Source organism: Hylobates moloch, unplaced genomic scaffold (assembly GCF_009828535.3).
Source record: "Hylobates moloch isolate HMO894 unplaced genomic scaffold, HMol_V3 SCAFFOLD_11, whole genome shotgun sequence".
NCBI classification, from domain to species: Eukaryota; Metazoa; Chordata; class Mammalia; order Primates; family Hylobatidae; genus Hylobates; species Hylobates moloch.
In genome coordinates, this window is record NW_026652286.1 from 34,361,730 (window position 1) to 34,387,056 (window position 25,327).

At 46.8% G+C, this 25,327-nt stretch overlaps 1 protein-coding gene across 7 annotated transcripts in view; it reads right to left on the reverse strand.

Moving 5' to 3' along the window:
* BMAL1 (basic helix-loop-helix ARNT like 1) overlaps positions 1-25,327 on the reverse strand; it is a 110,691-nt gene that overhangs the window by 70,272 nt on the left and 15,092 nt on the right. For 6 of the 7 annotated variants that reach the window (XM_032166556.2, XM_058446978.1, XM_032166560.2 and 3 more), the window contains one exon: positions 7,692-7,764. The exons of the other annotated variant lie outside the window; for it this stretch is intronic. The gene's annotated coding sequence lies outside the window, so the exon portion shown is untranslated. Of the gene's footprint in view, positions 1-7,691; positions 7,765-25,327 lie in introns of those variants that run through there. 7 annotated transcript variants of the gene reach the window in all.

Sequence of the window (25,327 nt, forward strand, 5' to 3'; positions counted from 1 at the left end):
TTGCTATTAAGAAAATATTTCTAACATACTTGTGAAGACAATGGTAGCTGTTTATATCAAATTCTAAGGAAATTGTTTATATTTATTTAGCTACACAAGGCACAAAATTTGGAGACGGAGAATTTCTCAGGTCTAGAGTAAATAATAACTCAGTGCATTGCCCACAATTTACTGTCAATGAACCTCTAAGAACTTCCTATCAGGTATTGTTTACCATAACCATTTTAAACAATAGTGACCATTGAAATAATGGCTCTTCTTTGCCGGTGCTGTCCAAGCATTTGGCACCCAGGGTCACCAGTGTGGGTCATACATCCACTGGACAAGATTCCAATAAAGGCCAATGTGACAAACCTCTTTCCAAAACAAAAAACAAAATGACAAAGGACATAGACTCAACATCATAAAATTGTGCTCCAGCATTTTTTTCAAAGACAAAACAATAATAGACATACTTGTGCTAATAATAATATCTGGACATAATGTGTAATTCAAAAAGCACTTTTCTTATATACCATCTCCCTTTCATCACAGCCTGCATTTTAGACTTTATATCTGTTTTAAAGTCTTCTTATAGTTATTATTAACAATAATACTTTGACAAACAACAATGCTAACAGATAATAAATATTTGGTGCTTTCTACATGCCAGTCACGGTGCTAAGCACGTCTTCATTCCACTCTCACAAGAACCTTATAAAGGTTATTCTAATGATTACAATCCCATTTTACAGATGAGAAAATGGAGGCTAAGGGAGCTTGGTGGGTTTGTCTTAAGTCACAAAGCTAGACAGACATGGAGCTGACGTTCTGAAGCAAGTGGGCCTCCAAAGCCTGAGACCAGTGTGCTGAATGCCCTTTGAAGGAGGCGTCTTAGAGGCCAGCCGCACTTTAAGCCCATCTCAGTTTGCTGCTGGCAAATGTACCTAGGGTGTGGCTAACGTCTCCCTTCTCCTCCTCCCACATCCACTTTCCCCATTTGGTCAGAAGCCATTTTAAAATTTTTATTTTTCCCAGTCAAAAACAGTATGAGTCAGTTGAAGCTCAGCCAGCCTGGCCCTAGAGAGCCCTGGAGGCCTGGTGAGTTGCCCTAGGAACTGGGCTTCCCCTGCTGCCAAGGCCCCTGCCCAGCTGGCTGGAATCTAGGTAGGGTTTTCACATCACTGCAATCTCAATGAGGTCTGGGAAGTCATAACAACCCTGTGAAGTCACCGAGGTACCAAAGTGAGGGGTAGGGGAAAAGGGAGGTGCCTTCAGATCAGCGGGGGAGAAAACATGTATTTAGCCAAGAGCTATGATATATCTACTATTCAAAGCTCCATGTCAGACCCCTGAGAGAGGGAGATATAGCAGGGGGATAAATAACACAAATAAAAACCTCATGCATGAGAAAAGCACACATCCACACATACATGCACATATACCAACTGCACCATGAAGCAGCTTCTCTTAAGGTAATGACCTCAGGCTCTCCCTCAGCCTTCTGTAGGGCCGTGAGCCCTGACTGTACAAAGTACTGCTCTGCCACAGAAACCAAAGTCCAGAGCACATGGACCATCATGACCTGCCATGGGCAGTCATCCTCAGAGTGTATGCAGATCAAGAGGACCAGGAGAAGGGCAGCTGGCTCTGCCCTGAGAGACAAAGGGGGCCCCTTTCCTTGAAGAAGGACAACAAAGGGGTTGTAAGGTAGAGAAAAGGGCTAAGGGAGTGGGCAGAAGGAACAAACCTTAACAAGGCACAGATGTTTCCTCAGCACAGCTGGTTCTGATGCAGAACCATGGAAGTGTGGGTGAGGGCCAAACCCCATGCACGCACTCAGTGAGCTCCAGAAAGGGGGAGGCCTGGGCTGGCTCTTTTATGGTCCTAGCCCACCCTCCTGTGATGCAAAAGGCAAGAAGCAGCTGTGGGCAAGTGGGCAGTCCCACATGCTCTCAGTCAACTCCAGGCTGAGCACCTGCCTAGAGTCCTGGGTACTCCTGCCATCCTGGGGCTCAAAAGGGCTGCCCAATGAGGGAATAAACATTCATTAATCAAATAACCACACAAACAGAGGTCATGACCTTCGTGACAAGTGCTGAAAAAGGACAGACTGCAAGGACTTGGAGCAGAGGGAACGGTGGCGTATAGAAGAAAGGGTCAGAGCGTAAACCCACAGTCCAGCATCTGGGATAAACTCCTGCTCTGTCACCTACTCAATGGGTCGAGGCCTCAGTTTCCTCACACAGTGTCTTTGGGACAATGATGACACTTACCTCAGCCAACATCTACCAAGCCCCTAATACAAAGTAGCTATCCATGAAGCATTCTAACCGTACTTGACACAAGGTGAGCAGTCCATAAGCGCTAGATGCTGGCATGGGAATGGTGAGGACAAGACCTAGCCTTCTTATCAGGGAGGTTGGGGAGGCTTCTGAGGAGGAGGCAGGCCAATCAGCTGAGTTCCAAAGGGTGAGCAGGCATGAGCTAGGCAAACCAGGAGAAAAATGCATTCCAGGCTGAGGGAACAGCGTACGGAAAGTCCCTACAAGGGGAGGCAGCATCACAAGCATTTCCAGCCAAGGAAAGCAGTTCCAAGAACCTGCTGGAGTGCCCTGGTCTGCAGGACACCTTGGTGCTGAGAATGGCTCTCTTCTGAAAAGCTTTCCTAGATTACTGTGAGGTCCCAAATAAAAGCTGCACTCTTGGCACAACTTCTTAGGTCTCTGGCAGAGATAGGAAGTGAAGAAGACACAACAAGCATCAAGCTTAAGGCCCTGAATGAAAACATGAGAGTTTATATGCTACTGGCTAGGTGCATTGTCCTAGCTCCCATGCAAAGTACAGATGCTGACTTGGGACCCCTGGGGTCAGAGCTTCTTCCTATTTGTTAGACTCCTCAGTATTCACTGGGGACTTTACAAGGTTTAAAATGAAGACAAAGAGGCCCTCAGGCACCCCCATGAAGGGCCACTAGGTATCCTTACCCTTCAAGAAAAGCATTCTCAGCTGGATTAACGGGGAAAAAGCCTGTCAGACAGTAGTTGGCAAGAATAGATATCCTGGCTAATTTAGGAAATTTGGGATTCATCCAGGACCAAGGTGGGTGGACCTCATTCCTGAGAATTCCTTGATGGATTATTTTTCATTTTGAATTGCTATTATCGGTCCATCAACAACAAGAGCTAAAAAAATAAAAAGTCAGGGGCAAAGAATATAGAGAAGAGACATTCCTGAGGTCTCAGCATGCTGGGAGACACAACAGGCAGTCACAAACTCAAGCCTAACACAACCTGTCCTGCACTCAAAGTTGACAAGAAGAGCACCCCAATAAACCCCAATGGCCAATGAACCTCCCATTTCAGGTACATTTTATCACATTATAAATCTGTTGCTTGGCTGCACAAACAGACCAGTCCTCACTCTTACAACAAAAACTTCCTGAGCCAGGTAAACTATGCTGGCACTTGGAACAGAGAGAGAGAGAGAGAGAGAGAGAGAGACAGTGTGTGTGTGTGTGTGTGTGTGTGTGTGTGTGTGTGTGTGTGTGTGGTCTCCACCCTTAAGGAGCTCAGGTTGCTGAGCATAACAGATAAGTAAATCAACAGTAACACCGATAAGTGCTTTGCAGAGACATGAGGGTGTTCTGGGAGCCAGGAGGAAGGTCATTTCCAGGTCATGGAGAGGTGCTGGGTAGGGTAGGATGGTGTCTTGAAGATTTGGGGGAAACTGGAGTTGAGTTCCCTAGAGGGTGAACAGGGACCACGCCATTCCCAGGAGAGGGCCCAGCACTGCAAAGGCACTAGGAGGTGATGGCTGTTGGTAGCTAGGCTGAGGTTAGAAATGTGAGTTAGGGAAAAAGGAAAACCCAAAGCGGGGTGGGGGTGGGGGAGCAAAAGCTGCAGGAGGCCAAAGGCCAGATGATGAGAAGACTGCAGGCCCTGCGTAAGGGGGTTAGCTTTTATTTTCTAAGCAATGAGGAGCTCTTGGAGAGTTTTAAGCGGAAGAGAGCTCTGATCAGATATGTGTTAGAAAGATCATGTTGATAGGAATGTGGGCAGTGGAGTGAGGGAGGAAAAAGATGAACACAGGATGACAAATTAAGAGGCTGTCATAGAACAAAAGGATGAATCCTAAACACAGGAGTGGAGAGACGGAGAAAAACTGAGTTGACAAATTAGAAGATGAGCTCTTCAGGATGTGGTAACCAAAGGAATATGAGGGAAAAGACAAGGCCAGGACGACTCATGAAGCAGAAGCAACTGAGGGGCGTGGACCAAGCAGGCAGCACAGGGATAAAGACGCATGTGGCACTCGGGAGGGGACAGACAGGTTGAGGTGCCCTCGGGGCAGACCACTAGGAGTGTGGACTGGGAGGAGGTTCAGGCCGGATATGGAGATCCGGGTGTCTTCGAGACAGAGGTGAGTGGTGGATGAGCTCACCCAGGGAGGACGTCAAGGATGACGTGAAAGGGACCAAGCCAAACCAGAAGCTAAGGACAAAGAACAGAGAACCAGCAGAGCAGGCTGTGGAGGCTGGGATCTGAGCAGCTGGAGGAGAACCTGGAGGAGAACCAGGAGCCGACCCAGGAGAGGCACGCTCAGCAGAGCTGAAGAAAGCGAGGCCTGAGGTGGGAGTTCTCGCTGCAGGGAGCAGTCTCAGCTGGGCATTGGCAATGGCAGCCAAGCAAAATAATTAAAACAAGGTGCTGACAGCGCAGCTGACAATCTGTAGTCACCCCAAGAGGAATTGTATGGATTTTACCCCCAACAAGCTCACTGTCTCACTTCTTGGACAGGCCTTTCCCTCTCCACCCTGGTCTCACTGTCTTTTATTTCAGAGCATGATCATACCTGATGTCACATTCTACATCTCACACATGTGAGACCTTGTCCTGTTTCACCTCTATAACCATGATGCCAAAAGCAGTGCCTGAGACGCTAAGCGCCTTGTACCATGTCCTCTGGTGCATTCGAAGCAATAAAAAATTAGTGAGTACATAACATACTACATGCCAGATTCTGTGCTACGATGCTGGGGATACAGTAAAAAACAAGACAAAATAGGAGCCTGCCTTTGGAGCTCAAAGCTGGAGGTAATTGGAGAGAAATGCCAAGAGTTTAAACAAAAATGACATTATAATTGTCATAATGCTAGGACTGGAATCTGACTCTCATGCCTTCTAGCACTATTTTCTTTCCAAGCCCAAGGCTGCTGCCTTCAACTAAATTTTATCTGGGGAAACAGTTAAAGTAAGTGTTTGAGGTTTGGCCTAAGTCTCTTCCAGACGTCCCACACTTCTTCTGCCCTTTCAATAGACTCCTAAGAAGTGGAAACACCCACTACAGCCTCTGAACATTTAACCTGAGGGACTGGATCTATCTCTAGTCCTTCTACATTAGTAGGAGGAAAAATTCCAGACACAGGCAAGAGAAAGTAGGAAGCAGCCTAAGCCAGGGATTATACAGACCCGGGTTAAATCCCTTGTAACCTTGCATAGTTACTCATCTATGACTTATTTCTGGCTGAAATAAGAATACTATTAATAATTCCCCCCACATAGGTCATTGCAAAGATGAAATGGGATGATACACAATAGCACTTAGCACTGGACTTAGTACATAATGAATGTTCAATAAATCATGGCTCTAAACTAGTTACACCTGTTGCTTTTGTTACCAGCTCTCTAACTGCTATATTCACACAAACCAAGTCAAAACCTACTTAGAATTCAAACCAAAGAAGGTACACTCAAAATACTCAGAGCACAAATTGATACGTAATTAAATCATGACTGGAGGAATTATCCTCAAGTCCCCATACTTGGATAGACTCTGTAGTAAGAAGGTTTATTTCAATTTTTGGTCCACTCTATTTTCTCCTCCGATTTATACAAATGCAACTACTTCCCCAACAGATCACATCTTGTCTCATGGCAAGGGTCCAAACATGGGCTGGATTCTGTGGTGCAAGTTGTGGCAGAGTTATGAACACCACACCTCAAAAGGGAGCATAAGAACACAATCACAAGCCCAAGGTACACACAAACTCCCAAACACAGCTTGGCTCCAAAGAAGGAAATGAGAACTGGTCACAGCATGCTTTGCCTGCCTCAAAGCTAAAGCAAAGGTTATTCTGACAAGCAAGTATCTAAATCTTATGTGTCTCCCTGCTTTTACTACCCAAACCTTCTATGAGTGGTCTATTTTTGTAACATCTCAATTCTTTATCCTTCATTTATGTCCAACTCCATGTAACCTGGCTTCCTCTTCCCTTCTCCTCTTGTGACATTACATTTCTCAAGGCCATCTGCAAAGACCTTGTCACAAATTCAGCAGCCTCCCTTCAGGTCCCTTCTCCCTGGTCTTTGCTGCCCCATTTTCTTCCCTTCCTGGGACTCTCCTCCATGGCCTCTGAGTCTCTTCCATCTTCTTCCCATCCCACAGTTATGCATACTCCCCACAGCTCAGCCCACTGCTCATCTTGGGGAGACCGTGTTTAATCCTATGGCTTCCATTCTACACCTCTAGACTTAATCTTCTCAGGCCAGGCCTCAGCCCTGCATTTCCAATTCTCTGCTGGACATTTCTTATGGATGAACCACTGTTATCTTGAATTCAACATATCTAAAACCAGATGCATCAGCTACTCCTTTCCACCCCCAACATCTACATTTCTGTCCACAATACCACTGTAAACAAGCAAGCTTAAACTTTCATCCTCTTTGACTCCTGCCTCTAAAGTCTAGGAAGACTGAAAACGATATTGGTTCTCCCTTTGCATTATCTCCTCCATTGATTCTTTGCTTCCATTTTCACAACTGTTCACCGCAAGACCTCATGCCTGGATGACTGCTGCTGCCTTCCAAAAGGGGCCCATGCCTCTTGTCCAGCTATCAGATGAATGTTCCTAAAATGTAAACATCTCTTCTGCCACTTCACTTCTTTGCCCAAAATAACTTCAATGGCTTCCCACTGCCTTCAGGACAAAGTCTGTGTGCCTTAGCCGGGCATTTAGGGTCTAGAAAAGGAATTGGCAAACTACATCCCGCAGGCCAAATCCAGCCCACCACCTGCTTCTGTAAATAAAGTTTTACTGGAACACTGCCACACCCATTCATTTCCATATTATCTATGGCTGCTTGCATGTTACCACAGCAGAGTGGAGTAGCTGTGACAGAGACCACATGGCCTACGAAGCCAAAAATATTTAGCATCTGGTCCTCTACAGAAAAAGTTTGCTGATGGACTAGAATCATCAGACGCCAGCAGATCCCACCACAGTTCTTGCCCATGACTCCTTTCGACGAAGATTTTGCTCCTATGGGACTGCTGCTAAGCCCACTTTTTTACACCTCACCTCTATGTTCTCAAGTCCCGAAAATCTTCTTTCACTCCTCCCTGGACTTTTTTCAATCTAGCTTGCCCTTCAAAACAGAGCCAAAGCTCCACCTCTCCAAAAGGCCAGCTGCATCCATCCCCCGCACCCCTTGGTTCCCCCCTCCTCTGGCCTCCCTCTCTGCATCTACCACAGAAACCTACAGTGAGATTTCACTTTTCCTGTGTACCCCTTCAGCCTGTGCTACAGGCTTCTCCAGGTCCAGGGCTGGTAACCTCCACAGAGAACTTGCCAATGATAACTACCTTGCCTTTCATTCCAAATACCAATCCTCAATAGCATAATTTGGTAAGAAGGCATCAAACAAACTTACCAATGAAGGCCCAGGATTCCACATTGGAAAAGTTAAGCTTGGGTCCAAACGTATACACTCTAGCCAGCACCACCTAAAAGCCAATGAAATAAGTTTAGCTTTAAATTCATAGCACCCAATAAGTTTTGATTTACCATACTCCCGGGATGCCCATTTCTGCTTCTTTGCCTAGAAAATTCCTGCTTGTCCTTTAAATCCATTGGACAGTTTTTCCCTGTAAGCCTCCCCAGTGTTTCAGGCAGGCCAGCACCCCCTCCTCTCAGCACCCATGGAACTGTGGTGGCATGGCTATGGTAACACATGGCACATTGTGGCATAACTTCTTGTTTAGGAAGGAGAGGGGGTTTCTCTAGACTGTAGGCTTTTCAAGAGAAGAGACCTGTTAAATTCACCCCATCCCATACCCCCAACTGCCTAGAACACTACGGGCACTTAGATGGTCCTCAATAAATACTTGTAAAATGGATGGAAAAATAACCTACTCAATTCATTAACACATGCTTGGATATCTAAAATTCTCCTAGGCCAGAATTTTCACCATAAAACTGAATGCCTCAACCCCACTGCTTTTAATAGGCAACGGTTTAACAGGAAGGACTAATGAAATTAATCTAAATACACACCTTTGTAATGACACTCTGGGCAGAAACCATCAGAGGCTCCCAGAATCTAAGAAGGCAGGCCCAACTCCACAGACCCAGGATGCTGGGCCTGCACCAACTGGCCCGGCTGCAGTCTCAGCTTGCATAGTTTCCCCGATAGACCCTACCGTACAGAAAAACAGGACTGATAGTTCCCAAACCCCTCTCAGCTGGACATCTTCCTCCACTCTTTTCCACATTACCTCCATCTACTGGGATGGCGCATCCATTTCAAACGTCATATCCCAGACCAAGTTCATGATGGGGCCCCAAAAAGTGCTTTGTTTTAATCTCTCTCTATTTTTAATTGTGAGAAAATACATGTCACATAAAATTTACAGTCTTAACCATTCTTAAGTGTACAGTTCAATGGTATTAAGTACATTCATATTGTTGTTCAACCATTACCGCCATCCATCTCCAGAACTCTTTTCATCTGCAAAAATGAAACTCTATACTCACTACATAATAACTCTCTCTTCCCTCCTCCCCACAACCCCTGGCACCCAATAAGTTTTTGTCAAATGAATGAATACACAAATGAATGAAGATATGAATGAATCTGACCCAATCCTCCCCACAAAAGCCAGAAGCACTGTTTCCTTCTGCTGGATTCCTACAGTACTATCTTCACATCTTTCTCAGATTTATTTCAATAAATCTTAAATGATCCCTTTTTGTAAAATTATATTCTCCTTCTGGGAAGGAACTATGACTTATTTGCAAAGTTAAGCTTAGGTCCAACAGCATATGCATTTGGCCTGTCTTGCATGTTGCTAGATCCATTGGTAAAGTCTCAGTCCTTACCTTGCAGCTTTGACACCAGTTAATCATGCCCTCTAGCTCTCCTGGTTTTCCGCCCACCTCACTGGCTGTTCCTTCTCTTTGCTTATTCTCCCTTATCTCCCCACCTCTTATGTCAGAGTGTTCAGTCCTTGTTTTCATCTCTTCTCTGTCACTCCCTTGGTGATCTCAACTAGTCTCCTGGATTCACACATATCACCTCCATGCTGATGATGCTTAGATTTCTCTCCAAGCCTGGACCCCTTCTCTGAACTCCTGACCAGTATATCCAACTGCTTGTGTCAAGTAAGAAGTAGATGGGAGCTTTGTGTAAGACATGGTGGGTGTCTCAAACTTAAACATGTCCAATGCAGACCACTGACGTGCTCCTCCCAGAGTTGTATCCGCCTCAGTTTAAGACAATGTTCTTCCAGCTGCCCGGACCAAAAATTTGGAGTCATTTTCATCTCCTTTCTCTCCCACTCCATATCTAATCCTCACTAAAACTGGTTCTTACCTTCAAAATGTATTCAGAATGCAACCATTTCTCACCACCTCCACTGTCCCCATCCTAGATTGCTGCAACAGCCTCCTAATTGGTGCCCTGCTTCCCTGCTGCTACTCTTGGAGTCACTCTACCTCCACCCGTAGTCTATTCTGAACAGAGGAGGAAATCTGGTGCAACATGAATCAGATTGTGTCATTTCTTTCCTTAAATCCCTTAAAAGCCTTCCCAGCAAGGATGATGCCAAAAGGACGAATGTGCCTAAAGCAGACTCGTGGGCCTCGGGGCAGGCTGGGGGCAGGAGAGTCTCCAAGCCAGTGTCTCCCTCTCCCCCACCTATTTCTCCACTGGCGGTCCTGACTGTATCACCTATCATCTGATTTCTCAAAAAAGGAAGCTCTTTAAAGGGAGGGAAATGCAATCAATCAGCTTCCTTTTCCAGCTGGATACCACAAGAAGCCAACAACCCTAACACTTCTGAAGAAGCAATAAGGTACATAGAGTCTGCAAACACTTAATAGCATTTCCAAAGATAAGGCTAGCCCTCCAGAGACTCATTCTTTATGCCCTTGGTGGCAGTGGGGAATCCTCCGTAAGACCCCCTTCTCCCTGCCTCCATCTGGCCACCAAGTCTTGCCTGTCTAACATTTCTAGGACTCTATCCCTGTTTTCCACCTCACTGATGCTGCGGCTGGAGGTGAAGCGCAAATAAAGTAAGTCAGGATTCTAAGCTATCTTAGGCCTCATCAGTGCTCCTTGGAGCTACAGCAGTGGCCTCCGAACCCGCCTTGACACCTCTTGTCATTCACTTCCAATCACAACCCCATACAGTGTCCAGAATGATTTTAATAAAACCTAACTTTGATCAAGTCCCCTGCTTTAACCTCTAAACACTTTTTTATCTTCCCCAGATGCATTTTGTCTGCCTTCTCCTTTAAAAGACTCTGGTTGCCCCAACAGGGGTGGGCAGACGATCCGGCCTAGATGAGAACTCTCCACTCCCTTGCGACAGTGACGTGTCCAAAGGCAGGCACATCACCAACCTGGGCCCATCAGAGCCTTTCCCTTGAACTGATACCTAGGTGTAGAGAAAAGCTCTCCCCCTTCGCTGGGACTGTAAACTGAGGCTGCTGGCAACTGTGCCCCCTCAGGCAGGGCAGCCTGTCTGCAGTAGAGAGGTCTGATGCCAACACACAAACAACAGAAGGCAAGGAGCCAACTGGACCGCTGGCAGCATCAACTCACATTCCAGAACTTCTTCCTTTTGTGCACTCCTACAGCATCCTTCCCAGTCATGGAACCAGTAACTACCCACTTATGCCTCAGCTAGCTGGAGTCCCAACAGGCCCATCACGCTGTTTTCTGTATCTGTGCCTTTTCCCACGTTGTTTCCTCTGCCCAGAATGCACACTCCCTGGATTTTTACCCAGCAGCCAGACTTCCTCTGTGAAGCCTCCTCTGAGGGGAAACGCAGTTAGTCGAGCCTTCCAGATCTGCTCTACAATGCCTAGAATACACCCCTCTGCCACACTTAGACCCCTCCCTCTGTCTCTGTTACCTCAGAACCAGCTAGCTGCTCTAGCTAGAAACCTCAGACCAACCTGGCCTCCTTGCACTTCCTCACTGTCCTCATGGAACTTCCTGTCCTTCTTTCTGCTGCAGTTCTACTGTCATGGCCAGGACCTCAGGACCTCCTGCTTGGATATAGGCAGCAGCCACCTAGGCTCTCTCCACTCCCCCTCTTCCCATCCCCCTCCCACTGCTGTCAGGGCTGAGCCTCCACAGCCCTCCTGCACCTACAGAACGGAGCCCTTACATCTAAACTAGCCCCGAACTACATGCTCCAATTTCCCCCAACCATTTCCACTCCCAGCAGGATGGAGCAGGTGCACTTTCCCCGATTCCACCTGCTAAGAACAATGAAAACCCCCAGGCATTCTATGCTAGATGACTATAAGAAGGCTCCAAATGGCAGTCTGAAGAAGGCAGACCAGCTGGGACCTCAGGATCCAAGGAACAACACAGTGGTGAGCTTCCTGCATTTCCTTTTCTGCATAGAGCTCAGACTTGGAACTGAGGAGACCAGCAACTCAGAAATGCCAAGGAGCACAAAGAGAAAATGCCTCCAACAAATCTCCCTCTTTCAAGACAGAAAACTTGTAGATAATAACCACCGTATTTCAGCCAAACACCACACACACACACACACACACACACAAAACCCCACAGTCCTACTCACAACCATACCAGCAAAGTGCAAGTGGCATCTACAACAAACCCACAGCTGACCTTACACTTAATGGTGACAGGCTGATGCTTTCCCCAAGACTAGGAACAAGGCAAGGACGTGCACTCTCAGCACTCTTGTTCAACATAGGACTGGAAGTCCTGGCCACACAATCAAGCAACAAAAGGAAATAAAAAACATACAGATTGGAAAAGATGAAATAAAACAATCCCTATTTGCAAGTGACACGATTGTCTATGCAGAAAATCCTGGGGAATAAACAAAAAAAAAATTCTATGACTAATTAGTGAGTTTAGCAAACATGCAGGATACAACATAAAAACAAAAAAATCAATTGGATTTCTATATACTAGCAATGAACACATGAATACCAGAATTAAAAATACAACCCCATTTGCAATCAGTAAAGAAAAAGAAGAAATAACTATCATTTCTCTCAGCTAGCCATTCTATGGTTTAGCCACTTGAGGCCATCTGTGCCATGAGGGCAGGGATGATATATTGTTTTGCTCTCCAGTGAAATAAAATGCCTAGCGGGGGCCCAGCATCTAGTAGGTGTGCACTATCTGTTTTCACAGCTCACGCCCTGCCATCTCTAAGATGAACTTTCTTCCCCATATGCTCCCAGTGAGATCATGGTCTATTAAAAAGTCCCATCTCCAGTTTCAGCCTTGGCAGGTCATGACTGCCAAGGAAGTACGTGGGAAACAGTTTCCGCTCCCACTCTCAAACACAGAGCCTTTGCCTTAAACTGATACCTACATGTAGAGAAAGGCTCTCCCCCTTCACTGGGATTGTAAACTGAGGCTGCTGGCGGCTGTGCCCCCTCAGGTAGGGGCAGCCTGTCTGCAGTAGAGAGGTCTGATGTCAACACACAAAGAACAGAAGGCAAAGAGCCAGCCGGACCGCTGGCAGCATCAACTCGCATTCCAGAACTTCTTCCTTTTGTGCACTTTTGTGGGTTGTTACCCTTCAGCCAGGGCATCACCAATGTTTGCAGATGGCAGGCATTGGAAGTGGACTCCAGTAGGCATATCTCACCCCCCAAGAGGGCACACTCAGTCCCTACCATGTCACTCTAAAGGGGTCCCAAGGTTTGACCCAAAGACCCCAAAGTGAGACAATTCCCAGTGCTACCTCACCTCTGCTGTGTGCCAGGAGGGACTCCAGGTGCCCTCCCCGTGTCTGAAAGCTTAGTCATGAATGGGAATTGCCCATCTGTGCCCAAAAAAAGTACCACAGAGTGAAAGAGGTTATGGAGGACAGGTCAGGGCCCAGAGAACACTCAGATATCCTTTTCCAAAAAATTTCCCCTCTTGCTTCTGAGGGTAGGAAGTGAGACTAATACTCATTAGGCAAAGCCAAAACCTCAGAATAATCTTGACTCCTTTCTTTCTCTCATGCCCCACTACCAATCCCATAGCAAAATTTGCTGGCCCACCTTCAGAATAGGTCTCAAATCTAACGGCTTCTCCCCACCTCTACCACCCTGGCTCAGGGCCAGCCCTTCTGGTCACAAAATGCCCACTTCTCCCCTGCATCCCCCTTGCTCCCTCAGTCCACTCTCAACACAGCAGCCAGAGTGAGCCCTGTGAGACGTGCCTCAGATTCTGTCATTCCCCCTTCAAAACTCTATGTTCTGGCTCCGCTTGTCATTCCCAAGGCAACCAAATCCTTACAGTGACCCCAATGGCCTGGCCCCCACAACTCCATGCCCTCATCTGCCCCCACTCTCCTTCTCTCCTCCCCACTCCATTCCAGCAGCCTTTGTCTTGCTGCTCCTTTTGTGTAAAATGCTCTTCCTCCAGCTAAACACATAGCTCCTTCTTCACCTCACTCGCTGCAACACACCATGCCATGAGTTCACCAGAACCCACTTCCTTTTTTTAGGGGGCACATGGCCAGACTTCCTTTCCCAGCCTCCCCTGCAGTCAGGAGTGAACATGTGACTGAATTCTGGCCAGTGGGTGAGAGGGAGGTATGCTTCCTCCAGACTGGTCCATAAAGCCTTCCTCACAAACTACCCTCTCCTCTTCTTCCTCACGCTCCAGCATTTGAATGCAAAGGAAACTAAGGCCCTTGAAGAAGGCAGAGACACAAGATAAAAGGAGTCTAGGTCCCTCAATGACTGCAAGGAAGGCTGACTGCTAACCAGTAGCAGGCACTTTGGAATTTTTCTGCAGAGAAGTGCAGTTTTGTTGTGTTGTTACATTGAGATTGGCGGGTTTGTTTGTTAACCTAACAATTTGTTGTACTTTCAATGAGGCCTTCTTTGACCACTCTATTCAAAATCCTCCCACTTCCCATCTGACCTCCTTGCTTCATTTTTCTCCATAGTTCTCATTACCACATAGCATAATGCATATGTCATTTATTATACGATCTCTATCTCCCCAAGTTAGAATATAAGCTGAAGGTGGGAGTTTTGCCTTTTTTCCCTTTGCTGTACACCCTGGGTCTACAACAGTTCTCAGCCTGTTGCAGACAATCATTTGTTGCCAATGAATGAATGAATGGAGCACATGGACTCTAAGGTTAGAAAGGCCTGCTGAGGCCCAGCTCTGCCATCTACTAGCTATGTAACCTGGGGTAACTTACTCTATCCCTTTAAGGCTCATTTTCTTTATCTGTAAAATGGGGGAAGTAATAGTACCTACTTCAAAGAAATTGGGAATAATTAAGATCACGAACATAAATCCCTTAGCTTAGTGCCTGGTAACCACTCAGGCTCTGTACATGATGACTGCTATTGTTAATCAGCTTGAGGCCAGAGGACAAGACTGGGTTTCAGGCCCAAGCACGGTCAGTGGCAGGGCAACATCTCAGAGAGGAAGAGGCTGAATGGATATTTACATGCACAAACTCTTCTGGAAGAAATCAAGACAAACACCAGGTAGTGAGATTCAAGAGCTGCCTAAAAATTCTCAGTAAATTGCCAACAATCAGAGGAACCTGCCAAGTGGGGGCAGGGGTGATGACAAGTGTGCGCAGAGTCTGCAGAAAAGTGCTGCTTGTGGAGCAAGCACCACCCAGATGACGAGAGATCACTTTGTGCCTTTTAAGAAACAATTTTCACAGCAAAGCTCAAGAAAAGAGAGAGGCCTCTTGCATCATGGGGACAAGGTAATAAGGCTATAAAAATGGAACTCAAATAAACCACACATAGAGCCCACATGGGCCCAATTTTCCAGGGAAAATAGCAATTGCACAGCATTTAGATGGGGGAAGTCACACTTGTGCCTCAGCATAGCAAACAGCTTTCAAAAATCATTAGGCTGCAGAAAAGTCACCGGGTTTGCCAAATTAGCAGTGCCAGCTCTCACCTGCCCCCTGTGTCACACTCACCTCTTTCTACAGATAAGAGGACAGGGACAGTGATACTCATCAACAGCTATGATCCCCCAGGAACACGCAGCACTCTGCAGCCAGGATAGGACACCACAGCAGCTCCAGCCTGGGTCACCCTGCTGCCGCTCTCCCGAGGCCCTCACAGCTTTCTCCTTGGCCCAGACCTATTCCTCAGGTCTCACCTCCTGGGATTGTCTGCAGCCCTGGGCCTCACTGACAAACTTCTCCTTAAAGCTCTGTCTTCCTGTGGCCCCTCACGGCTCTCATCAAACCCTCTTCCCATCCCCACCTCTCCAATCCCCCTCATCTCCATCTCTGGTCTCTTTTCCACCTCTGCATTCCTGAATGTTGATAATCCCAGCCTCTAAACATACGGCATCTGTCCATCTTTCTGGTTCTAGTGACTGTTCTTTCCCCGAATCAGAGGCAGGGCAGCTTCATGGTCAGAAGCACAGAGCCTGGAGCCAGATGAACTTGGTCTGATCTTGGCTCCACAGCAGTGTGATCCTGGGCAATTAATACCTTGCTATTTATCTTAGCTTCTTCATCTGTAAAATGGGGATAATAACAGTACCTCATTTGGTTCATTGCGTGGATTAAGTGAGTTACTACATATCAAACTCTTAGAACCACGCCTGGCGCCTGATACTCTCCATAAAGTGCTACTATGACCATTACTACAGGCACGCAATTCTTCAGCCAAATCCCAAACATTGCCCCATGCCCCTCCATCTCCATCTCCTCTACTCAGGCCTTTTACCTTTGCTGAGAATGTCCAGCTTCCATTTCAGCCTGTCCTTCAAGGTGTTGACAAACGCAACTAGTTCCATAAAACCTTTCTTGATTCTCCTGCCCCTTAGCCCCACCCTGCCCAGCAGTGAGGTAGAACTCTCCCTTTCTCTAAAAGGATGGAGCTGACTTCTCTCAGGGCCCCCTTCTTAATCTCCCTTGAATAACCATTGGTTTTAACATTGCTTTATCCTTCCCACTCCCTGGTCATGAGGTTCTCAGAAACAGGGGTGCATTGAGTTCTTTCTCCCTAAAGTTTTAGTCCTTGCAACCTTATATAGTGTAAACATTTGCTGGTTTAAACTAAAATGCAAAGCTTACAGCCCGAGTCTACATAATAAGCCACCAGAGACTGAAACAATAAAAACAACAGACCGGGCGCCGTGGCTCATGCCTGTAATCCCAACACTTTGGGAGGCCGAGGCAGGTAGATCATGAGGTCAGGAGACTGAGATCATCCTGGCCAACACGGTGAAACCCCATCTCTACTGAAAATACAAAAATTAGCTGAGTGTGGTGGCACGTGCCTATAATCCCAGCTACTCGGGAGGCTGAGGCAGAAGAATCGCTTGAACCAGGGAGTCAGAAGTTGCAGTGAGCCAAGATCGCGCCACTGCACTCCAGCCTGGTGACAGAACAAGACTCCATCTCAAAACAATAACAACAACAACAACAACAAATCAGCAAGTCAGAGGAAGCCTTCCCCATCAACCCAAAGCCAACACATACCTCAGGCTCAAAGCAGTACTGGGGACCAAGTCAGTGTTGTCTGTTTGTCCATTTCATTCTAGTTATTTCCTAATGACCAAAAAACCAAATCCTTTCAGTCTACAACCTGCTTCCACTGCTAAATGGCATTTCCAGAGAGGCTCATTCGGAATTAAGGAGACGTGTTTTTTCTTGGAAATCTGATTTACTTTTTCTTGTTTTAGGGCATTTCTAAAAATATCCTTAAGAAGAGATCACTGTTTATTTTGTTATGTTTTCATCAGATGCAGGAATACAGATCTCTTTGATTTTCACAGGTAGATTTCTCCTTCCAAGGATTTATTGGCTCCCCTCCACACTCAGGAACAAACAAGTCACGAGTTACTTGTATACACACAGCCTTTCACTTACGACTAATTTCATGTTACTGTTTCCCTGCTTCCTCATTCATGAAAACCCCAACAAAGATGATTCCTAGCATTTTAAGTAAATTTTTTATATATCCTCATGACATTCTTCTTGAAAAAAGAAATTCTGATTCTCTATTAAATCTTGAGCCATCACCATTAGCTAGACAAATGCCAACTAATGAAATGATTCCATAATACACAGAGATGGCTTAACGTAGCATTAGCTGAAAGAGCAAAAATTAGAAGCAATCTAAATGCTCCATAACAAGCTCATGGCTTGCTGAAAACATTCCCTTGGTAGAATATTATACAGCCATTTTAGATGGCCATAGGGAAGACGAGGGGCCCATGGAAAAGGGCTGGGGCGTAATGTTAAGAGTAAAGAGGACATAGTGCAGGGGAAAGGCCAAGATCAGGGAAAGGCCAAGGTCAATTCAGGAATTCCATCCTCAAATAGCCATGAGGAATGGGAAGGGAACTTTCCCTATGTTTGCACAACGAATCCATCTCTGGATGAGCGAACAACTTTCAGCCCCTCGGACACTCAATGTCAAGCTTGGTCCTCTCCAGTGTGGCCACCAGGCTCCTACCTGAAGGCCCAGCTCTCCCCAAGTCTCTGAGGCTAATGCTGAGCAAAGGCAGGAGGGATTTGCTCACTTGCTGCTAACCTGGCAGGTAAAGAAAGTGAACCAAGAAACTGGGCACCTGAGCCAAGGCCTCCGACTTCTCAGCTCCTTGTCCTCTGTTGGTTCAGTTGAAACTCTGCCACCCCAAAGGTGCCTGAGAGCATGGGCTCTGCGTGCCACATGCAGGTCCCCAAGACAACTCCACCTCTGGAAGAGAAATGACTCCAGAGCTTCTCTCCCAGTGCCCTCTTCCTCACCCCACCACAATCCCCAGTGTGGACCCCTCCTGCCAAATACAAGAGGCCAAAGTCATTGCCCTGGCATTACAGTCTTCCCCCCATGGCCCCAAACCACCTACCTAACCATGCCTCCCAAGGCACTCACCCATCCCCAGGTATGGCAGGGGCAGCTCTCCTATTCCTTCTGCCACTCCCAGAAGCTATGCTCCCTTCACCAACTCAGATCCCTTACAGGCCAGCTCAAGCCTTTTCTCCTGCACCCTCTCGCCCCAGCCACCTCCGAACACATGGGTATTACACTGCCTCCCTTGAAGGACCCCAACCTCTCAAAGCCTGAGTAGCCAAAAAGCCAGACTCTTATATGTGAAACAATCAGGTCACCCAGATGCTGTCATCCAAGAGACTCCTCTCTCCAAAATTTGCTCTAAATATACCACTGGAGACTCTCATTTAAGTGGTTGCCAAGCTCTCCCTTGACATCCCTTGGGAGGGGGCACAAACATCAGACGGCAGTGATACTGGAGCCAGGCCCCCTTGTAAGGGTCCTGATGGATTAAAAAGCTCTTTCCACCTCCCACAGCCACCAGCAGCAAGCACTTCCTAAGCTCCTACCACATGCCAGCTGGGGGCGCAGACCGCCTGAGATACAAATCTGAACAGGCCAGTCTCTGCCCCACAGGAATTCCAATTGGAACAAGAAAAAGTGTGAGATAAGCCCCACTACTGCAGTGTGATAAATGCCGAGCAGAGAGAGAAGGCAAAGTGAAGGGGAACACAGAGCACAGGTGGTGGTGACTTAATTCAGCCTGAGAAGGGACTGCAGAAAGGCTCAGAGAAAGCCACATTTGAGCCAGGGCCTGGACAGTTAACAGAGACAATGAAAATACTGGCATCCATGTATTGGGTGCTTCCTGTGTGCTGAGCACCGTACCCAATACTTTACCTGTGTACATCCAAACTCATTCACTCATGCATCACTGAGCCCCTACTGCCAGGCACCAATCTGGCACTGGGGATACAGCAGTGAACAAAATTAACACTGGTGCCTGCCTGCATCAAGCTTATGTTCTGCTGAGAAAAATAAATAAATAAAAATAAACCAAATAAATAAGGAAACCGTATAATATATTAGATGGTGATAAGTGCTAGGAGAAAACATAAAGAGAAAGAGAAAAAGGGAACATCTGGGGGGCAGTGACCCAGATGGAACAATTTTAAATAGGGTGACATTTGAAAAAAGACCTGAAGAAAGTGAGCTAACTAGCCATACACACCTCTGGGGGAAGAATGGTCCAGGCTGAGGGAGCAGGCAGTAGGGAGAGCTGAAACAGGAAGCATGCCTGGTGTGTTTGAAGAACAACACGGATTCCACTGTGGCTGGAGCAAAGCTAGAAAGGGGCAGGTAGGAGCAGCATGTACAGCTGCACAAGTTGTGCGATGCATAAGTTGGGGAGGAAGTGAGTGCCACTTACATGCACCACAATGAGCTGTGCAGAATCCAGCATGATCAATCATACACCATGGCCCTGGGGTGGGAGATGAGATCAGAAGTACCAGGAAGCTTTGAGGGCCATGCTAAGATTTGGCTTTTCCTCTGACTGGGACAGGAAGCTACTGTGGAGAGGATTCTAAGCAGAGGCCTGCCCTGATCTGACCCTCGGTCACAGGATCACTGTGTAAAGAATGCACAGTAAGGCCGGGCGCGGTGGCTCACGCTTGTAATCCCAGCACTTTCGGAGGCCGAGGCGGGCGGATCACGAGGTCGGGAGATCGAGACCACGGTGAAACCCCGTCTCTACTAAAAATACAAAAAATTAGCCGGGCGTGGTGGCGGGCGCCTGTAGTCCCAGCTACTCGGAGAGGCTGAGGCAGGAGAATGGCGTGAACCCGGGAGGCGGAGCTTGCAGTGAGCCGAGATTGCGCCACTGCACTCCAGCCTGGGTGACAGAGCAAGACTCCGTCTCAAAAAAAAAAAATAAAAAGAATGCACAGTAGCAGGATGAAATTGGAAGCAGGAGACAGCTTTGGAGGCTACTGCAATCACCACACTCAACTATAGTCTTATCCTCATGGTCCCATGCAGTAGGTTCCATGAGCACTCTTTCACAGAATAAGAGATTGAGGCTCAAAAGAGATCTGGTCACTGGCCCAATGTCACTCAGCTAGGATAGAAAGCAGGGGGAAGAGAGCATTCCAGATGGAATGAACAGCATAGGCCATGGAGCAGGAGCTTGGCAGGGCCTAGCACACTTGAAAAAGGGCAGGCTTATAGTTTGGGATGCCCAGAGCCTCCCCTGGGGACACATGGCAAGGGCAATGGGTGAAGGCCTATCTGCAGCCTGCCCACCCTCACACCAATACCCACCAGCAGCCCTCAAGCTGGCACTGCTCCCTGGACCAGAGCGACTGCCTCCTAACCCATCTGCCTGCTGCACTCTTGTCCTCCTCACTGCCGGCCCACAGGCAGCCAGAAGAACCCTTAAAAACATAAATCAGGTATTATTTTCTTGCTCACAGCACTCCAGAGGCTTCCTATGATGCCAGGCACACAGTAGACTCTCAACTGATGCTGGACAAATGGGCGACTCCTTCACCCCTACAGCCTTCTCCAGGCTTGTCTTGTCTCAAAACCAAGGTAAGAATAACTTCTTCCTTTCCTCCTTAGCACAGGGAGGTGACTCCACACTGAGGGAAGCAGCGGGGCTCCAGCCAGGTGTAGCTCATTCAGACCAAAGCCAGAGAGGGGAGCCATTCAAACGAACTAAGGGACCACTTACATATTAAACTTATTTTTTCAATAAAATTGCTTACTACAGCGCAAACTACTTTACCACGCTGTGGCTATGTAAGAGAAGGGGTGCAGAGACACCTGGGCTGTAAAGACTGCAGCAGGCACACTCCACATGGGAGCCCTGGCACCCTGAGGCCAAGCAGCACCCAAGTGCCAAGAACTCCTGACAACACTGTCACAGGCAGGAGGACGGTGCAGGAGCTGCCTGAGGCTGACAGAGCCACAAGCGCAAGATGGGACAGGAACAGCTTCCCCACGGAGTCTGACCATGAATTTAAGAGGCAGAGCTGATGGCCATATTCTCCTTTACATGCTGATTACAGTGAGCCCCAAACTTACGTTGGAAACTGGGAAAACTATGAAACTAAGGCTGAAACAAAACTTCACAAATTTGAGCCAGAGAAGATTTGGAACAAAAAGTATACATTTCCCAAAGGGTCACTACCACTCCCAGGGTTTAAATCCAGGCCCTCTGAGGGCCACATTCACAAGCGAAATAAAGAAACATGTAGGTACACACATGCATGTATGTAGATATAGTTTTAAAGAACGGTAATAACAACCAACAAAATGAGACAGTAATAAGCTCCCCTCTCCCAAGAAAACAGAATTTAGTAACAAAGAGTCTTCCTAGTGGGACTGGAAGGAGTATTCAACCACAGCATGAATGATTTACTTTCTGGTTAAAATCGGTCTGTGGGTGGGAGAGGAGCGAGGAAAGCTCTGAAAGCCAAGTGATTCCCCAGACCCCTTCAGGAGGCAAAGAACTTGCAGATTCCCATACTGCATTGGACAGGTATGAGACAAGCTTCAAAGGCTTTGTTCTTTGAAATGGAAGACGGGGGAAAGGGTTAGGAAAGCTCCATCACTGATGTTTGCAGGAGGAAGGGTGCTGAGTCTCCATGGAGTGAGGGTCCTGAGGGTTCCCAGAAGGACGGGACAAAAGACCAGGACAAACGGCCAAGCCTCTAGACCTGACAAAGAAGTACAAAGGCAGACTCAACAAGGATGCTCAGGGAAATGGCCTAAGTTTGCCTGACACCAAGCTCCTCTGGGTAGTCCACAGCCAAGCACACAGTGCTGCAGAAAGGTCCTGTGAGCACTGGTAATCAAGAGTTTCAGAAAGGCTAATACCAAGGCAAAAATATTCTTATTGCATGCCAAAGCCAGACTCTGAGCCACCAGGAAGGGGACTGGGAGTGGCTGGGTGAGAGGGAGGCAAGGAGGAGTTAATTAAAATTGTTCCTGAAAACACCAGCCCAATATCCTTGCTGGAGGGGCACTGAGATGCTGGTACCTCATTAAAAGTTGAAAATAATAGGAGAGAAAATATAAGCTTGCCTTCAGACAAAGCTGCAGCATGCATAAATCTGGACTCCTATATGCAAATTTGCTCCTTGTTCTTTAAAAAACATAGCTATTCACCTGGGGCAGTCCAGAGATGGGCAACTGGAGTGACCAAGAGAGCCAGTCCCTAGCTTATGCCCTCAACTTTTGCTATCTCCATCTGAAGGCCCCAGGCTGGTCCAGACTGGCTGAAGGGGAGAAGCTCAGCCCTCCCAGGGGGTCTCCTCCACCTCCTCCCTTCCCACCAGAAAGCCCAGAGGACACAGAAGGAGCCAGACCTTGCAATCAGGGATATAGGTTCCTATCCCAACTCTGGCCCTCCCACTTCTCTACAAACAGGCACCTGTAACCTCCTCTGGGGCTGTTCTTACAACCTGTAATTATCTTCTTCATTGATTCCCCTGCTAATCATCTCTCTCTCTCTCTCCCTCTACCACTAGAATGAAACTCCCATGACAGCCAAGGCCATATCAGCCTTGGTCATCAGCCAGCATCTAGAACAGAGGCTGCCACATTGAAGGTGCTCAACAGATGAATGCATGCCCTGGGAACTGTCTTCAAACACCAAATAGCCATCTTCAAGAGCCACTGCTGAGCCTGCCCTGCCAGCTGTGGGCCAACTGCTGCTGGATGGATGGTCCAGTGCCTTGCCCCAGGGAAGCTCGGCCAGCTCAGCACCCCAGCCTTTCCCTGCAGTCTTGACTGTTTCTCTTCACCTCATCCCAGGAGCACTGCTCAGGCCACTCACCTGAGCAATGATAAAGAGGAAGAGGAAGCTGCACAGGGACAAGGACAGCAATGTGCTCTCTTCAGTCTACAAGAACACTGGGGGAAGAAGCCACAGCCAAATCAACAACATTGTGAACATGAACAGAGAACACTGGAAATGGCAGGGGCCCGAGAGAGCCAAGGACAGGGTCATGCAATCCCAGGATAAGAAAATCTGGGGACCCTGAGGTACATATGAGTACAGGATAAAGAAAAAAATGGTGACACAGTGAACAGGGAACCCACAAAACTCATTTCCTTAAGTAACTGTAATAAAGGCTAGTCAGAGTCCAGGAGGAAAGTTACTCAGGACATCTTTCCTAACACATTATAAGACCTTGGCTTGTTTCTTGATTTCCAGAAGGAAAGCATCATCTTTATAACAAGTTCCTCAATGCCTCACTCAGAAAAGAATCTGGATAGGTCTGAGACAGTGTGACAGTTTATAGTCCAAGCCAGATTGTGAAAAATAAAAATTTGTGATTTGGCTTGAGAGTGTTAATTTGTGAGACTAATTTTTAACTTGTCTTTCATGATGATAAAAGTAATTCACACTCACTGTTGAAAAATAGGAAACCACAGAGGAGATGAGAATAAAAGTTGCCTCTAATTCCATGAGGTGAGAACCACTATTGATATTTCAGTGCATTTTCCTCCATCCATGCATGAGATTTTAAAAGAGTTTAGAGCACACTGTGAATATAATTTCAATTCCTGTTTTTTTCCAGTAAAGTCCATCTAAAAACACTCCGCAGAGTTCCAAGAAAGAAGTTCTTTCCTTAGCAAATAAATTAAATAACAAAATGAACAATACGAACCCTTCATGAAGTTAAAAGAAAAAGAAACAAAACTGATTATTCCACTGAGCCCCCATTTTCCTACCAAAAGCAAAAAAAAAATCACTATTGCTAGGCCCAGAAGATAGAAACATTAAGCTCTTTTTTGTATCCTCTTATTTAATTTACATTTTCTATTAATACGTATTGTTTTGAACAAGTCACACATTTTTTCCAAATCAACAGAAGCATTTTATAACTGCATCTTATTATTTTGAAGCAAGAAATCAAGTTTTGGTGGCCTTGGGAAGGTTTCATCTTCTAACCTGCCCATGGACCAAATCATTTAAAAATGATTAGTTCACATTCATGGGCTATACCTCCAGTTCTGTTGCACTTGGTTACCTACACAGAGGAATGAGCAAATGGCCTTGCCAAGGACATACTATGTGTCATGTGCTACCCAGTAAGGAGCTGCAGGCATCTGCCCATGTGTTTGTTAGGTACCTGGTTTTACACATAGGCCCAAGGCCTTGGCCAGTGGAGAGCAGAACCTTTCTGCCTGGTAGAGAAGACTGTCCAGGATTAAGATCTACTTAGTATAATGCATTTTTCCCAACTCTTTTAATAGTTCACACTTCATTCAACAAATACACCCATGGCAGGCCCTGGGCTGGGCAGACACCATGCACATCTCCATGGGGCTGCAGTCTACACAGTACATCCTCACCCTCTGGTCTCACACTAAGCCTGGGAGGCAGGAAAGGCCATTACTGTTATTGCCATTATCTAAATAATAAAGCAAATATTTACGGGAGTATTTTGCCCCAGGTTATGAAATAAAAGGGCTGGACTCAAACCTAGGTCTTCTGACTCCTAGTCTAAGTGCTCTTTCTACTGATTCAGTCACACTGGTGAATTTCCTTTTACTGACAACCTAATGTCTTATGGGTAATTCACATTCCCTTCCATGCCTGGGTGCCCCCCACTGCTTAGTTTCAGAGCCAAGAGCTTCCCTGACCTCTAGATGGCTGCACATTCCCTGGTTTCTGTGTGACTGCTTAGATTCTCACCCTTGACTCAGGCATCTTCCCAACTCTACTGACAACAGCTTCAAACTACTTATCCCTTCCATTGCCACCACAACGCAGCAGACTGCTAGCTTCCCTCATTGAGTCCCCTTGCCACCCTTAAAAACAGAGACTTTGCTAGACTCATGGCTTCCCAACTAAAGATATCTCCCAGTCTTCTTTGCAACTATATGTAGTTGCAAGTTCTGGCTACCGGAAAAAGAGAATGTGCTGCTTCCGGGTCTTCCCCTTAAAAGACTGGATGTGTGCCCCCTTGGTTCTTTCCTCTGGGAGATGGTAAGTTTTTACCTTCAATCATCAAATGGAAGCCATATGTTAAAGATACTAGGCCTGGACCACTATCTACTCGGGACTAGTACATGAGAGAGAAAACTTCTACCTGGTTTCAGCCATTGGGCCTGTGGGTCTCTTTAACAGAGGGACTTACCTGGTATCCCAACTAATACAAGAAGCTTGAGTGAGACCAGGTCTCCATTCTTCTAGCAAAGCCCCTTGCCACCAATTAAATACTTTATTTTTCATTTTATTTTATTTTTTCTGAGATGGAGTCTCGCTCTGTTGCCCAG